The following is a 17,629-nucleotide window of genomic DNA, read 5'->3' as shown; positions in this document are numbered from 1 at the left end:
TTGAGTGAGTTAAATTAACAGACTAAATTAAACTTTAGATTCAATTGGTGATTTTGTGAAGAATATTTGAATATTGAATTGCAATACATGAAAATGAAATTATGAATATGTATTTTTTAGGATGAGAAAAATATTATATTAAATTTGTGTAATTTAAATTATGAATATTTGTTTAATTAATAATTATTGTAATTTGTAAATTTTGTAATTATAGTAGTGAGAAGATGAATGATGAAGATATTAAACCTCAACGAAAGAAGAAGAATGGAATGTTTGATTGGTTTATTCAAAAGTCTAAAAAGGATCATGCAAGTTCTTCCCAAGTACCAATTTGTGTCTCATCACTAACTCAACCTTCAACAACCCAAGCCGAACAAGAATTTGCATCAAGGGATATGGAGATCGAGAGCCAAGTTGATGCTAGCTCTATTCCACATGATGATAGTACAACTTTTGCATCAAGGGAAATTGAGAGCCAAGTTGTTGCTAGCTCTATTCCACATGATCCGGCCAAAGGAAGAAAATTGTTGACTATCATCCAATGGATCGAGAAGCAATGAGGAAAGAATACATAGAAAGAGGTGCTTGCCAACCAAAGAAACACAAATTTCCCCAAACGGAATTCGGAGGAGGTATATTACGTCGCTTTAATAAATCTTGGTTTAAGAAGTATTCTTGGTTTGAGTATATTGTTTTAAAAGATGCTTCATTTTGCTTTGATTGTTACTTATTTAAGAATGAAGCTACCAAAGCTACAGGAAGGGATGCATTTTTTTTAATGGGTTTAGAGGTTGGAATATTCTAGTTCGATTTAGAAAACATGTTGGTGGAATTAATAGTGCTCATAATCAAGTTTTTCAAAAGTTTGAGAATTTAAATAACTTTAAGTCATCCTTTAAAGCTTATTTAAATCAGCAAACCGAGCAAGCTAAAAGTGATTACCGAATTCGCTTGACTACTTCTCTTCATTGTTTGAGATTTCTTTTGTTTCAAGGATTGGCATTTCATGGTCATGATGAATGTGATCAATCAAGTAACAAGAGAAACTTTCTTGAACTTTTGAATTGGGTTGCGGAAAAGAATGATGATGTGGAAAATGTTGTTTTGAAAAACACTCCTAAAAATAGTCAAATGATTGCACTCCAATTCAAAAAGAGCTTATAAATTGTTGTGCAAATATAAATTGTTTTGACTTGCATGGCTTCTTTGAGTCCACTTGATAAGTTTTCTTATTTTGACAAACAAAATATACTTAGACTTGTTGAATTATATCTCGATGAATTTACAAGTGTTGCTAGACTAGACTTTGATGATCAACTTGATAAATTTATTGTTGATATGCGGAGTGATGATAGATTTTGTGTATTGAAAGATATGGGTGAGCTTTCCATGAAGCTAGTCGAGACAAAGAAGCATCAAGTATACCAATAAGTATATTTACTCATAAAATTGGTGTTGATTCTCTCCGTAGCAACCAAAAGTTTGGAAAGAGTATTTTCTAAAATGAACATCGAGAAGAATAGGTTGCGAAATAGCATAGGTGGTCAATTTTTAAATGATTGTTTGATTACTTATATAGAAAGATATGTTTTTCTCCAAATCGACGATGAAATAATCATGAAACGATTTCAATAAATGAAAACTCTTCGAGAACAATTATAATTTTTTATAGTAATAGTAACTTTTTATACTTTTTGAATGAATTGTTATTTTGGATTGTGAATTATGTAAATTTTTTATTAATAAATATTATAATATTTATTTTAAATCTTATTTTTAAATTTTTAGATCGTCACTATTCTATCGTCGATTTCTTTTCGTTTACGGTGTCGATTTTTTGTACTTTCCTCGTTTTGATACTCTCACCCAGCCTTTGATTACTTGTCCACGGTTAAGCATGAACTTCAATGAAGTTCATTATCAAGGCTGCAACCCTTTACCTTCTTCGACCTATTTCCTCCAAATCTGTTCTTTGTCTTCTTCCATGTTGCTGGCTTTTGGGGGTTCGGAATCTTCCATGGAGCTTTTCGACAAAGATTGGCAAAGATAAACTTTCAACAACATTTTTCAAGCTATGAAAGACCAAAGCAGCATAAAATCAAACATTTGACATTGATAAAAAATCAAAATATGTTTTGGGTTATCTGATTTACATGCAAACTCAAAAAAGTGATTAGAGATCTTAGTTCTTTAATTTTTATTTCATGACTCCTGACGATGCCTTCGACGAAGAGTTCACCGATGACGAGTGATTCATTTTTTTCCATTATGTAGCCTTTCGTCAACGACGACGAGCTTTCAAGGCATGCTTTTCGGTTGCTGTCACTGGCGTCCGGACGAGGCAATGGAAGGTTTTTGCTTTGCATATCGTCGGAAAATGGCGTGGAACAGCTTAAACTAGAAGCAAAATGGGGCTGGGTGTGAATTGGGGTTAGGCTAGGGATTTAAGTATTTTAGATATTTTAATTATTATTATTATATGAAAATTTGATGTGATATGTTTAATATTAAAATATTCTTTGTCTATAAAATTGAGTGAGATAATGGGATTGTTAATGATATACTGTTAAGAGTGATAGAGTGATTAAAAAATTAATATATAAAGTTGAGTGAGTAAATTAAAAATTTTGAAAGTATGATGAGTAATTTAATAAATATTTAAATTAATATAAAGTTACTAAATTTATTATTTACTCTTTTTTTATTCATTTCTATGTGAAAATATTCAATTAATTAAAACAAAGTATTTTTAAGAATTTAATTGAATAATTTAATAAATTCATATCAATATAAAAAATATATTTTTAAGCAGTAAACTATAATTGAACATAAAATAATATTTTAAGACATGTTTTAAAATATACTTAAAATTTGTTAAACATGAATTACGTTAATTAATTAATTAATATATTTACAAATAAATTTAATATAAAAAATAAATTTAAAAGTATCAATATATTTATGAAATCAACCTTGAAATAATTATGCGTAAATATTAAAAAATGAAATTAAAATTTAAACATCCATTAAATGATTGCATTTTAGATATTGAGTTGAATAAAATATAAAACTGAATCTAAAAATATAGTAATTCTTAAATCATTATTAATTTGAGTTCTATATCATAGTTAAAGAAACATGTAATTCTAACTCAAAACATTATTTTGTTTTCAAAAATATATTTAGTTCGAATTTAATTATCTTAATTTATTTATTTATTTATTATTATTATTATATATGTTTAGTTTCCATATAATTATTTTAAAAATCACAAGTTAAATTAAATTGAGTAGTACGAATCAAGTGACCTCAGTGATAAAAATATAGTTATTATTTTTTTGAAGTCTTGAGTTCGAGCACAAAAATATTAGGAGTGTGAACATTCAACGTTAAATGGTTAATAGTTATTTTTGAACAAATAATGTATTGTATTTGTCCCATATTAATCAAAAAAATATTTTCAAAAAATTGAGTCAAAGTTTTTAATATCAAACTAAATTTAATTTTTTTAGTAGAATCGAATTATTTTTTCCAATACATAAACATATCTCCCATCTTCAGCCGCCTCCATTACCCATATATGAAGGAAAATTCTACTATATACATCTTAGGCTACACAAAAATGATGTCCTAAGAAATAGAAATTTTGGGCAATGCATTAAATTTGGATTACATATTGGCTTAGGGTAAATTATAAGGATGGTCCCTTTTATTTTTGGTCTATTTTATTTTGGTTAGTTCTGAAAAATATTAGTTTTAGTCACTTACATTTTACGGTTATAACATTTTGATCACCGTTAACCTCTGTTAGATTGTTAATGCGACACGTTAACAAAAATTATTAAATTAATTTGACTTTTAAACTTTTGAAAGTGTATTTTTCACTCATTCTCAAACAAAAGACCTAAAATCTTGTTTCTTTGAAAATTCCTCTCCTTTTATTTAACCCTCCCTTTATTATTATTGTCGTTGTTATCACAGTTGCCTCCGTAATCAGCCGTCACATGCCTTTGCTTCAAGGAATTATGGGGATTTCTCGGGAAGCTTGATGGTGCAAATAGTTGTTAGTGTACACTTTGTTGTTTTTCATGTTTGAATATATAGGTGTGTTATAATGTTGATATCAGATCAATTCCTCGACAATACCAGTATACTATTGTTTCAATCCACGTATACTCAAATATCATGTCATTCGACGGCCAACAACCTTTTGGGACCAAATCCGAGATCAAAGAAGATGATAAGCTACATGTTATTGTCAAGAAATTCAATGCCTCAAGATCAGATATCTTCTCGGAAAGGTCCCAAGGCTTGTCTTCAACAACTCCACGCCCTTCAAATTTACCAGTATCGTGATCTAATATTTGTAATCATCGAGAAACTCGACACCGAGAGGCTCTAACTTTTAATAACACTGATTTCTACTCCATTATGATTGAGAGACATGACTCGAATTTTGGTCCTACAGATGTTTATGGTATGCCTGCCTCTCGAGGACCTACTCCAAGACTATCTAATTTTGAGGAGGATGGTGTCAGTAAAACAAGGTTCCATTACCATACACCAGGTAATGTCGGTGCAACCCATTACTCAGCTCTTAATCCAAGTATGTTCTCACAAAACGAAGAAGCCTACTGATCAAGCTCATCATAAGCTTTGATCTTTCATTCAAGATCTAGTTGATTGGAGACTCGGGAGTCGGCAAGAGTAGTTTGCTTGTTAACTTCATTTCAGCTTCTGCAGAAGATATTTCTCCCACTATTGGTTCATTTTCTCTGTATTTTTTTTCTTATTGGATCTTTGATTATTCTTATGATACATACTAATTTGGGTTTTTGTTTGAATTAGGTGTGGATTTTAAGATCAAGCTGCTAAGCGTTGGTGGGAAGAGGTTAAAGCTCACTATTTGGGATACTGGTATGAAACTCAAATTTAAATAGTTTGTCAAAATCTGTACAATTGAAGTAAATAGTCTTGGCTTAAATTGGTTCGATTAATGGTCAAAATATGTTAGTTTGGTTCTGATAACTGTCGTTTTGCTATCAAAATAATTACGGATTCTTAAATAAAAATTAAAAGATAGTATAGAGAAGCAGAGTCGATCCACATGGATTGTGGTATTTCTGATTTAGTAAAATTATTTCTTGATTTTAAAATAAAATAGAGTTCCAGATGAAGTTGAAAAGATATAATAAAATAAATAATTATAATTTTTAAAAAGGAAAAATAATAAAATAATAAATATTAATAGTAATAAATAAAAAATGAGTTTTGAATTATTTAAAGAAGTATAATGAAATAAAAATTAAAAAAACAAATAAATAAAATAACTAAATTGGGATAAAGAAAACTTATTGTGAAAGCAGCATCAGACTTCAGCTTTGCCTCAAATTCCTCGGATCATCGAAACAGATTTTTACTTCAAGCTTCACATCGGCTTACAAGGACAATTCTTCACTACCAACTCGGATTGTGTTGTTTCAACAATAACTGATTCCGATCTCAGTTTCCTCTTTAACAAACAATTTTGCTAAGTGTGTTCTCGGGAAGTTGAATATGCTTCAATAAGCAAATTCTTCTTCAAACGTTAACCATAACAACATCCGGACCAATGTCGAAATCGTTTTGATTTGAAAAATAAGCTTAGAAAACAGAGAGAAAAATCCGAAGCGATTTAAGTACCTTACAATTCCCACGTTTGGAATTGAGCCTTCGCTTTAGTCTTCGGCTTGAAAGAAAATTAGCTAAGCATGACCAATGTCATACTTAGTATAATTGAAAACGGAATTCTAAAAGAAAATAAAGAAGTAGGCGCAAAATAGAGAGAAAGCTAGAGAGAAAAAGAAGATTTTATTCTCAAATGAGAGAGATATGTTTATAGGCTTACCCTGAGAGCGTATTTATAGCCTTCAAATTCCTAAAAACAAGCTAAAACATTTTAATTTCCTAATTAAAAACTTAAAACTATTTAAACTAAAATACCTAAAATAAAAATAATATTTAAAATAATATCCTAAATCCTAATTAAAATACTAAAACCTATTTAAATTAAAATACCTAAAACAAAGATAAAATATAAAAATAATATCCTAAAACTTAATTAAAATACTAAAACCTATTTAAACTAAAATACCTAAAACAAAGATAAAATATGATGTTTAAAATATTATCCTAAAACTTGAGTTAATCCAAATCTGAATTCCAGAAACGTGTTGTCAATCCATTCGTGCTTCTAGAAACGCTGACTGTATCTTCTAGAATGTGCTGACGTCATTGGCTCTTCAGATGTTTCATGTCCAAATTCATGCTCACTAATCCAACTTTGATTCCGAAAATTAAAAAAACTACAAAATTCTGTCCTTTTAGTGCAATTTCCAGCATCTGACGTCCTGCACAGAAAATGAATCAAAACGAACAAATAAGCCATAAAACCAATGATTAAGGAGTAATTTAAAAAGTAAAATATTAACTAAGTTAATCACTTATCAAATTCCCACTCACTTATTCAATGCTTGTCCTCAAGCATTCATAAATTAACATATCAAAATCATAAGTTGCCATCTTCAATTTCATGTAATTCCTCAAACTTTCAATCGAACTAAGTCCATGATATTTGTCGAATTCAAGTTACCATCAAGCAAAGGCATAACTAAGAAAATTTAAAGCAAGCAAGATAGCCCCATTAATTGCCAACTTCAACGAAACATGACTCAATACCTAAGATTCACACATATTCGCTCAAAGTGTTTGGGGTAAATGAAATAGCTCAAATCGAAAGTAACCAAAATATTACCATAGGCTCGGAATCCAATCAAGTCTCCACTACGAAAAATGAACATAATGCAATAATCAAGGGATCTTAAAACAAAGTGTAACGAGGCTTATGTTAGGGTAGGGAAAGGACCAAAAGAAAGGTTTAAAATATCGAAATAAGAGATCAAAATAATTAAGAACAATCCACGAATTAATATGAAGCGCAATGAAGAACAAAACAAGGAAAAAATAGATGAAAGACAATTGAAACGATCGATTTTTCCTTCCCATTTTTCTTTTTTTCTTCTTTTTTTCAAACGAAGGGTTTATTTTTTCTTCTGTAGTTCGAAACAATGAACAACTTGCTTTTTTTTTTATTTTTTTCTGAAACAATGATATATATTCTTTTCGTGGAACAAGAGTGATACAATATCTCAAATATCGGAAAGGGTGTGAAAAGAGAAGAAAAATAAAAAAAGAGGTTTCGGGTTTAATTATGAAGAGTAAAACAAAGAAAGGGAAATGGGCTCAAATATGGTTCATTAGTGGATATATAAACGGGTAGGCTTTTTGGGAAAACCGAGTTTATCCTAGGTGCCCTTATCACATTAAAATACGTTCAACATGTAGTCTCGATATGCATTATGATTACAAGTTCTAGAACATCCTAATTAGTCCGACACACACAAGTCAAACAATGAGCAAAAAAGAAAATGTATGCTTGTTAGGCTCAAATCTCACAAGAAAAGTTTACGTGCATTGAGTCAAGTTCATCTCTATCGACAAAAGCATGAAATATCAATACTCAACAAAAAATTCAGCAACTATACCAATCACCAAACATGTAAATTAAATTCGATCAAAATATGATCACAAATCAAAAGGAAGCAAGAGTATAAAGCGAAATTCAAGACTAGCAACCAACGATCCCAACATACCAACATCAGAATAACTCAATTTCAAACAATTAAACAAATCAAGAAAAAATTCGACGACATGCTTTTCCTTCCTCCCTCACTTATTCCATTTTGTCCCAAAACATATATCAAATTTAATAACAAAGAGAGGGAAAATAAATACTCCCCAATCTAGTGGCGACCGCAGCCACATCGAGACGAGCTGTTATAGAGTAGAATGTTCGATTTAGAAGCCACCAGAAGATATATTAAAATTTTTAAAATTGTACTGCTATGTTTTTTCTCGAACCAAAACTGTATTGCTATATTTTTTTACACTGGACTGTTATGTTCGAACTTTTCTGCACAGTTCGAACCAATTATGTTTTTTTGCACTGTTTTTTTTTCTAAACTACATTGTTCGAATCTGCTGTGTATTTTTTTGCACTGTTCGAACCAAATCAGTTTTTTCTGCACTGTTCTGTTTGAATTTTTCTGCATAGTTTGAACCAAGTCATTTTTTTTGTACTATTTTTTGTTAAATATTCAACCGGAATTCATATATGTTCAGAGAAAAATAAAATAAAATTAATTAAAATAAAATAAATAGAATGAAATAAAGTTCGCTGAAAATAAAATGAAAATAAAAACAAAAATATAACAAAATGGGTTGCCTCCCATCAAGCGCTTTTGTTTAACGTCGTTAGCTCGATGACCTGATTTTTCAAAGTGTGGGTTCCTCTAAATTGATTTATTCGATTAGACCAACCGAAACATTTTCATAATACGATTTCAACCTTTGACCATTGACTTTAAATTGAACTCATGAGTTATTTTCAACTTCAACAGCCCGCGAGGAAATACTTGAGTCACTGTAAATGGCCCGAGCCATTTTGATTTGAGTTTTTCTGCAAAAATTTAAATTTGGAGATAAAACCTTTTAACCGACAGAAAAAGTTTTAAAAGAAATTCTACTATCATGAAATTCTTTTGTTTTTTCTTTAAATATCCTAGCACTGTCATAGGCATTTCTTCGGATTCCCTCAAGTCCTTGAATGTGTAATTTTCGAGCTTCACCAATTGCATCATGTCCATGTTACATTGTTTAACGGCCCAATAAGCTCGATGTTCTAACTCAACCGATAAATGACATGATTTACCTAAAACAAGTTGGTATGGTGACATCCCAATGAGACCTTTATAAGCGGTTCGATATGCCCAAAGTGCATTAGTTAATTTTAAACTCCAATCCTTTCGGTCCGGTTTAACATTTTTTTTCAATAATTGTTTTAATTTCTCGATTTGATACTTCAGCCTGTCCATTTGTTTGTGGATGGTAAGCGATAGCAATTCTTTGAGTTACTCCAAATTTCTTCATCAATGATTCGATCACTCAGTTTATGAAATGTGTTCCTCTGTCGCTTATTATAGCCCTTGGCATGCCAAACCTAGAAAAAAATAGTATTTTTTCAAAAAATTAACTATAGTTTTAGCATCATTATTCCAAGTGGCCTTAGCTTCCACCCATTTAGAAACATAATCTAAATAATGTAAGTATTTCCAAATGACGAAACAAAAGGACTCATATAATATATTCCCAAAACATAAAAAAATTCACAAACTTGTATAGAATTAAGCGGCATTTCATTCATACGGCTTAAATTACCTGTACGTTGACATCTTTCCCAAGTTTTACAAAATAGATAAGAGTCTCGAAAGATGTTAGGCCAAAAGAAACCACATTCAAGAATTTTATGAGATGTATGTTTTGGCCCAAAATGACCACCGCAAGAGTAAGAATGAAAAAATTGTAAAATTGAATTTACCTCACTTTCGGTAATACATCGTCGAATTACCTGATCTGAGTAGTGCTTCCATATATAAGGTTCTTACCAAATATAGTACCGAAGATTCCCGCTTAATTCGATTAATTTCAACTCTCGAAATATCTAATGGTAACTTACTTGTTGCTAAATAAATAACCATGTCCGCAAACCATGGAGTTATGCTTTTCGCCATCATCAGTTTTTCTTCAGGAAATTCTTCTCTAAATGGTGGTCTTGATGTAGAAAGGGAAATTCGACTCAAGTGATCTGCTACGAGATTTTCGCATCCCTTTTTGTCTTTAATTTCCAAGTTAAAGTCTTGTAAAAGCAGGATCCATCGAACGAGCCTCGGTTTTGCTTCCTTTTTGCTCATCAAATACCTTATAGCTACATAATCCGAAAAAACAGTAATTTTAGTGCCAAAAAATAAGATCTAAATTTTTCTAAAGAAAAAATTATAGCAAAAAGTTCTTTTTCCGTAGTTGAATAATTTTTTTGAGCCGAGTCCAAAGTTCGGGATGCATATGCTATGACATGTGGCTCTTTCCCTATTTTTTAGCCGAGAACGACTCTAACGGTAGTATCCAATGCATCACACATAAGTTCAAAGGGGTGATTCCAATTTGGCGGCTAAACAATTGGAGTTGAAATAAGCTTTTCCTTTAATGAATCGAAAGACTCCTTGCATTTTGAATCGAAATTAAAGTCTTAATCGTTTTCAAGAAGATTGCATAAAGGTTGTGCTATCTTCGAAAATTCTTTAATAAACCTGCGGTAAAATCCTGCATGGCCAAGAAAAGAATGAATTTCCCTCACAGTTGTGGGGTAAGGAAGTGAGCGTATAACATATGTTTTAGCTTTATCAACCGCAATCTCTTTTGAGGAAACAATATGGCCTAAAATTAACCATTTATCAACCATAAAATGGCATTTTTCATAGTTCAAAACAAGGTTATATTCTAAGCATCTTTTAAGCACATTAGTTAATTTATCAAGAAATTCACTAAAAGAATTATCATAAATCGTGAAGTCATCCATAAAGACTTTGATGTCTTTTTCCACAAAGTCGGAAAATATACTTAACATGCATCTTTGGAAGGTGACTGGCACATTACAAAGACCAAAGGGAATTCATCTATATGCAAATGTACAGAAGGGACAAGTAAAAGTCATTTTTTCTTGATCCTCTAGCGCTACAAGGATTTGGAAAAAACCTGAAAAACCATCAAGGCAACAATAATAAGTTTTCCCAGCTAATCTTTCAATTATTTGGTCTATAAAAGGAATAGAAAAATGATCTTTTCGAGTAAGAGCGTTCAACTTCCCGTAATCAATACAAACTCGCCATCTATTTTGAACTTTTGTTGGCACTAACTCCCCTTCTTGATTTTTGACCACTGTGAGTCCCTTTTTTTTTGGTAACCATGTGAATCGAACTTGCCATATTACTATTCAATATCGGATAGATTATGTCAGCATCAAGGAGTTTTTGAATTTCTTTCTTTACTACTTCCATCATCGGTGGATTTAATCGGCGTTGTCCTTCTCGTGATGGCTTTGCTCCTTCTTCACGTTTGATCTTGTGCATGCAAGTTGATGTTGGCAATGGTCCATCCTATGGCTTCTTTGTGAGAGCGCAACACTTCTACCAAAGCTTCCTCTTCTCATTCGAACAATTTACTTGAGATGATCACTGGTAAGGTTCCATTTTCACCCAAAAAGGCATACTTCGAATGTTCCAGTAATTGCTTCAATTCTACCTCAGGTGCCTACAAAATAGAAGGTAAAATTTTAGTTTTAGAGTAAGATCAAGATAAAGATAAATTAGAATTGATTGAACTAATATTTTCAAACTCTCTTTCTTCCTTTTCGTGGCAAAGTTCAGGATCCTTTGAAATATCAAGAGAAATTAAATTCAATATATTCATCAATTAAAGGATCTATAACATCAACATAATTAATTCTTTCAACATGATCAGGGTATTTTATTGCTTTGTAAACATCAAAATCAACGATCTCACCATCAAATTCCATTGTCAATATACCACTTCTAACATCGATCTTTGTGTGTGCTATGCTTAGGAAGGGTCGGCCTAAGAGTACCTCGGAATAAGAATCTGACCTATCATGTTCCATGTCAATGACATAGAAATCTGCAAGAAAATATAATACATCGACCTTCACTAAGACATTTTTCATTACTCCCACTGGATAGATCACAGATCGATCATTCAACTGTATGGTTATTCATATTTTCTTCAAAGGCTCATTAGTAATAATTTTTTATATAGAAAATGGCATAACATTAATTGAAGCTCCTAAGTCACACATTGCACGTTTAGTTTTAAAATCACTTATTTTGCAAGGTATAGAGAACATACCTTGATCCTTCATCTTTGGTGGGAGCTTTCGTTATACATGTTCTCCCAAATTTACCTTTTCGTGCCCCATTAATTTCCTCTTTGTAGTGCAAAGTTCTTTTAAAAATCGAGCATACCATGGTACTTATCGAATTACTTCAGAAGAGGTATGTTGACTTGAACTTTTTGGGAACACCTCTAAGATCTCCCTTTCTTTAGCTCTTTTATCAAGCTTCATCAACCTTGATAGGAAGGGTGGTGGCGTGATTTCATGAGAAGAAAGAGAATGATGTAAGTCAGACGCACCTTGTATTTTTGAAGGTGGTGTGTCCTCTTGTTTTTTCTGATGTGCGACTTTTTCTGTTGGAACTTCGGGTGAGATAACTGTTCCACTTCGGAGTGTGATGTCACTAACATTCTCTCTCGGATTTAACTCCGTTTGAGAAGGTAGTCTTCCTTGTGATTCCAATTTTCCCATAGTTTGAGATAGTCGACTCACTTGGTTATCTAACTCTTGAAGATGTGTTTCGATTCAGCATTGGAATTTTTCCTGGGATGCAATGAACTTTTCTTGTGAGATTGCTAACTTTCCTATAAGTTCATCCAATGATGATTTTTGTGTTTGCTGTTGAGGAAGAGGTCTTAGTTGATAAGTTGGTCTTTGAATTGCCGCATGGCTGAAGTTTGGGTGGTCTCACCATCCTGGATTATAAGTATTACTGTATGGGTTGTATTGTCTTTATGGAGGACCTGGAAAGTTCCCTAGTGCATTGATTTCTGCATTGCCTCTTTCTTGTATCAGCGGGCAGCAATCCGTCGGATGGTCTAGCTTTGTGCATATCCCACATGCTCTTATTGCTCCATATTTTCCTGCAACAAGTGAATTAACTACTTCAGTTAATTTTTCTAACTTATTCTCAAGGGAAAAAGTATTATCTCGTGAACCCGTCGGCTGGGTTCACTTGAAAACTGTTGAGAGTTGGCTACCATGGTTGAAATCAATTCCCTTGATGTTGTTGGGGTCATGGTGACTAATGCTCCTCCACTAGCAGCATCTACAATTTTCATCTCCATTGGTAAAAGGCCATCATAAAAGTATTGAATTAACATTTTTTCAATTAATCTGTGTTGCAGACAACGTGCGCAAAGCTTTTTAAACCGCTTCCAATAATCATAAAGACTTTCTTCGGTCTTTTGTTGAATGGAAAAAAAATACTCATTCGTAACTCGCTTGCTTTAGCCGCTAGAAAGAATCTGTCAAGAAAAACTCTATTTATATCAGTCCATGAATTAACTGAATTAGGAGGTAAATAAAATAACCAATCTTTAGCCAAGTCGGCTATAGAGAAAGGGAAAGCTCTCAATTTAATTTGATCTTCGGCAACTCCCTGTGGTTTCATGCTAGTGCAAACCATGTGTAATTCCAACAAGTATTTGTAAGGATCTTCAGTGGGAAAGCCGTGGAAGATGGGAAGAAAATGAATGAGTCCCGTCTTTAATTGAAACGGAGTACCACCACTAGGAAAATTGATGCATAATAGCGTCTGAGTGACAGGAGCTATGATTAGCTCTCGGATTGTTTGTTCTTCATCTGTCGTCGGGATGTTGTATGCGTCTACTTCAAAGTCTGTCTCCGGATTTGATTCTGCTTCTGAACTCTGCTCTTGTTCTTTTTGTCATTTTCTCTTTTCTCGAAGCGTTTATGCATGGATTCTTCGTGCTCGTGCTTCAATATCCGGATCTAGATCTACTAATTCATATGGGTTCTTTCTGGTCATAAATCAAAAACTAGAAAAATAAATCAGTACATGCTGTTAGTCCCCGACAACGACGCCAATTTGATAACCGTCGTTTTGCTATCAAAATAATTTCGGCTTCTTAAATAGAAAAGAAAATGTAGTATAGAGAATCAGGGTTGATCCAGAGGGATTGTGGTGTTTCTGATTTAGTAAAATTATTTCTTGATTTTAAAAGAAGATAGAGTTCCAGATGAAGTTGAAAAGATATAATAAAATAAATAATTATAATTTAAAAAAGGAAAATAATAAAATAATAAATAGTAATAGTAATAAATAAAAAAGGGTTTTAAATTATTTAAAGAATTATAATGAAATAAACAAAAAAATAAAATAACTAAATTGGGATAAAAAAAACTTATTGTAAAAGCAGCCTCAGACTTCAACTTTGCCTCAAATTCCTCGGATCATCGAAACATAATTTTACTTCAAGATTCACGTCGGCTTACAAGGACAGTTCTTCACTGCCAACTTGGATTGTGTTGTTTCAACAATAACTGATTCCGATCTCAATTTTCTCTTTAACAAACAATTTTGCTAAGTGTATTCTTGGGAAGTTGAGTATGCTTCAATAAGAAAATTCTTCTTCAAACGTTAACCATAACAACATCCGAACCAATGTCGAAATCATTTTGATTTGAAAAGTAAGCTCAGAAAACAGAGAGAAAAATCCGAAGCGATTTAAGTACCTTACAATTCTCACGTTTGAAATTGAGCCTTCACTTTAATCTTTGGCTTGAAAGAAAATTAGCTAAGCATGACCAATATCATACTTAGCATAATTGAAAACGAAATTCTAAAAGAAAATAAAGAAGTAGGCGCAAAATAGAGAGAAAGCTAAAGAGAAAATGATGATTTTATTCTCAGATGAGAGAGATGTGTTTTTAGGCTTACCCTAAGAGCGTATTTATAGCCTTCAAATTCTTAAAATTAATTTAAAAGATCTTAAATCCTAATTAAAACACTTAAAACTATTTAAACTAAAATACCTAAAACAAAAATAATATTTAAAATAATATCCTAAATCCTAATTAAAATACTAAAACCTATTTAAACTAAAATACCTAAAACAAAGATAAAATATAAAAATAATATCCTAAAACTTAATTAAAATACTAAAACATATTTAAACTAAAATACCTAAAACAAATATAAAATATAATGTTTAAAATATTATTCTAAAACTTTAGTTTAATCCAAATCTGAATTCTAGAAACGTGCTGCCAATCCATTCGTGCTTCTAGAAACGCTGACTAGATCTTCTAAAAGGTGATGATGTCTCCTATAATTTTGACCATTCGTGCCATCCATTCATAGTATCTCATGGTTTGAATGGTCAAAATTGGACTTATTTGTTGGCTTTGGTTATGGATGGATAGAGGGACGGGTGGGGCAATCGTCCCCTATAATTTTTAAATTCTCCTATATTTTAAATTTTTTTATGTAGTGTCTATTAATAATATGTTTTTCTTCCCTAAATTTTTATAAGTTTGTTATCCTTTAAAATTTTATAAAATCATTTCCCTAACATAAAATCTTATGTCCATCCTTGATTATAGTGTATGATGTAACACGGAGAGAGACTTTCACAAATTTGTCTGATGTTTTGGCCAAGGAAGTGGAGCTCTACTCTACCAATCAGGACTGTGTCAAGATGCTTGTTGGAAATAAAGTCGATATAGTAAGTCTACAAGATTTCATGAGTAAAACAAACCAGATGATCGCACTGTTTCCTGCAGATTAAACTTTGAATTAAACTGCAGTTAATACAACTTATGGAGGCATTATTATTATTATATCCAATTTGTTTAAATTCCTCCAGGACTCTGAGAGGGCTGTAAGTAGAAAAGAAGGAATATCGCTTGCAAAACAGATTGGATCTATGTTCCTTGAATGCAGTGCTAAAACAAGAAAAAATGTGCAGCAAAGCTTTGAAGATCTTGCATTGAAGGCACATTTTTCTCACAAATAATTTTGCGCTTTAATCAGTGGATGTAGGGAAAATATTAGGGCTGTGGGAGATGCAAACAAAATATTTCAATTTTAGGTGTTTAAAGATTTTTTTTGTTAAAAATAGGTGTATATTATTTTCTCTATTGTATTTTTAGGTGCTTAATCATTAAATGACACATGTCACGTTTAGATTTAAGAAAATGTTTTTAAATAATATTTTTTAAATAAAATATTATAAACGCCGAAAAATATCATTTAACAGTTTTTTTTAATGATATAGACCTAAGAGTGTAACCGAAAAAAATATTAAATACTTATTTTTAACAAAAAATTATTTAAGTACCAAAAATTAACTTTGAATATAGTTTAAATACTTATTTCTGCATTAAATCAAAAATAAAATTAAAACATAATCATTAACTGCTACTTTTCTTCCTATATCCATTTTTTACTAATTTAGCCCAATTTTGCTATTTTCTCTCGTAATGTTATACATATTATTTGTTTTTATTGGGTGGCGGGGCAATTCAAATGATGTGCAACCATGCGTGAATCATTAATAATGGTTGTTGGTAAAGAATGGCAACGGAGTTATCAACGTTGCTCGTCGTTGAAGAATCAAATTTAGAAAGATCTAGACTCTATCAAAGAATGAAGGGGAAAGAGATGAAGGGGCAGTGGCAATTAAAGTTTTTAGGGTTTGTTGGAAATTGAATAAGAAGAATAAGATTAAAACAATAAAGATAAAATAAAGATAAGGAATAATAATAATAATAATAATATGATAGGAATAAACTAGTCAAATTAGGGTTTTGTTGGTGATGGGTGAGAATAGTGGTTCAATGATGATGATAATGATGATGATGATTGATAGATAGTTGTCCTACGAACCCTCATAGTCGCAATTGACTAGGCAAACCGATAATCGGTTCTAACCAGCCCTCCTAATTGCAATGAGAAGGCAAACGGAATGTGAAGATCTCCCTCACGAAGAACTTAAAAGAATTAATGATGAAGAATGCTTCAAAGGCACAAGGCAATAAGCATTTGCAAAAACTAACTCTTGTTATATTATATTAAAGAAAAGATGTGTTTATAATGGTGGGAGAAGCCTCCTTTATATAGGGTGAAAATCATTGTTGTAACGTAAATAATGAATAATTCCTAATAAAATAATTAATCTAATTCTAAATGTAATGCATTTAAATTATATTACAAATAATCAATAAAATATTAAAATTTTGTAATATTTAGAAATTGATCATTTAAGGGATTTTAAAGATATTTTCAGGATTTTTCCTGGTTGTGTCACTAATTGATTCTAAAGTTGTTTCAACTTGAGTTGTTAAGATACAAGTAGATGCGGTAGAAATAAGTAATGAATTTCCTTCATTGAATTTTTCAATCTCCATTGAGCATGGAGTCCCTTGCTAACGAAGGCTTGAATCGTAACTTGAAGCTTGTCTTTTAGAAGTTTGGACTTGGCTTGTGTGATTGTATCAAGTGGAAGAGTCAGTCCATCTTCTTCTGTCCTGTGATGTGTCGTGCATGTATCAGTTGTTCCCAAACTTTTATACCGACACAATGATTCTTCATGAATCATGATAGTAGCAACAAGTGAATAGAACATGGAATTTCTTAACAATCAGAACTGATACATTTTCTTACACAGATAATGGAGGCTCCTAGTCTTTTGGAAGAAGGGTCTGCTGTAGGAAAGAGAAACATCTTGAAGCATAAACCAGACTACCAGGCTCCTCCTGAAGCTGCCTGTTGCTCTTAAGTTGCACCAAAATCGACACGCATGTCAACACAATGCTCAGGCCATGAACAGATTGTGAACAATTTGCAAATCATGTAAATCTTAATTTCTCTCAAAATTCTGTACTGCTGCAATTTCAAATGGAGCTGTCGATAGTTGATCTTATCATAATACATATTTATGCAAATTTGTTTGATTTTGCTTGTCTTGGTCAATTTGTTTTTGTTTTTTCAAATAATGGGAAATTTACGTGAAACAAAAATCAGATACGAATTTATTTAAC

At 31.7% G+C, this 17,629-nt stretch overlaps 1 pseudogene; it reads left to right on the top strand.

The window, feature by feature from the left end:
• Positions 1 to 556: 556 nt before the first annotated feature.
• LOC120214240 lies at positions 557 to 17,379 on the top strand (annotated as a pseudogene).
• Positions 17,380 to 17,629: the final 250 nt, after the last annotated feature.

This window comes from Hibiscus syriacus, unplaced genomic scaffold, assembly GCF_006381635.1.
Source record: "Hibiscus syriacus cultivar Baekdansim isolate YM2019G1 unplaced genomic scaffold, ASM638163v2 tig00110056_pilon, whole genome shotgun sequence".
Taxonomy (NCBI): Eukaryota; Viridiplantae; Streptophyta; class Magnoliopsida; order Malvales; family Malvaceae; genus Hibiscus; species Hibiscus syriacus.
This window is presented reverse-complemented; position numbering and strand designations above follow the sequence as displayed.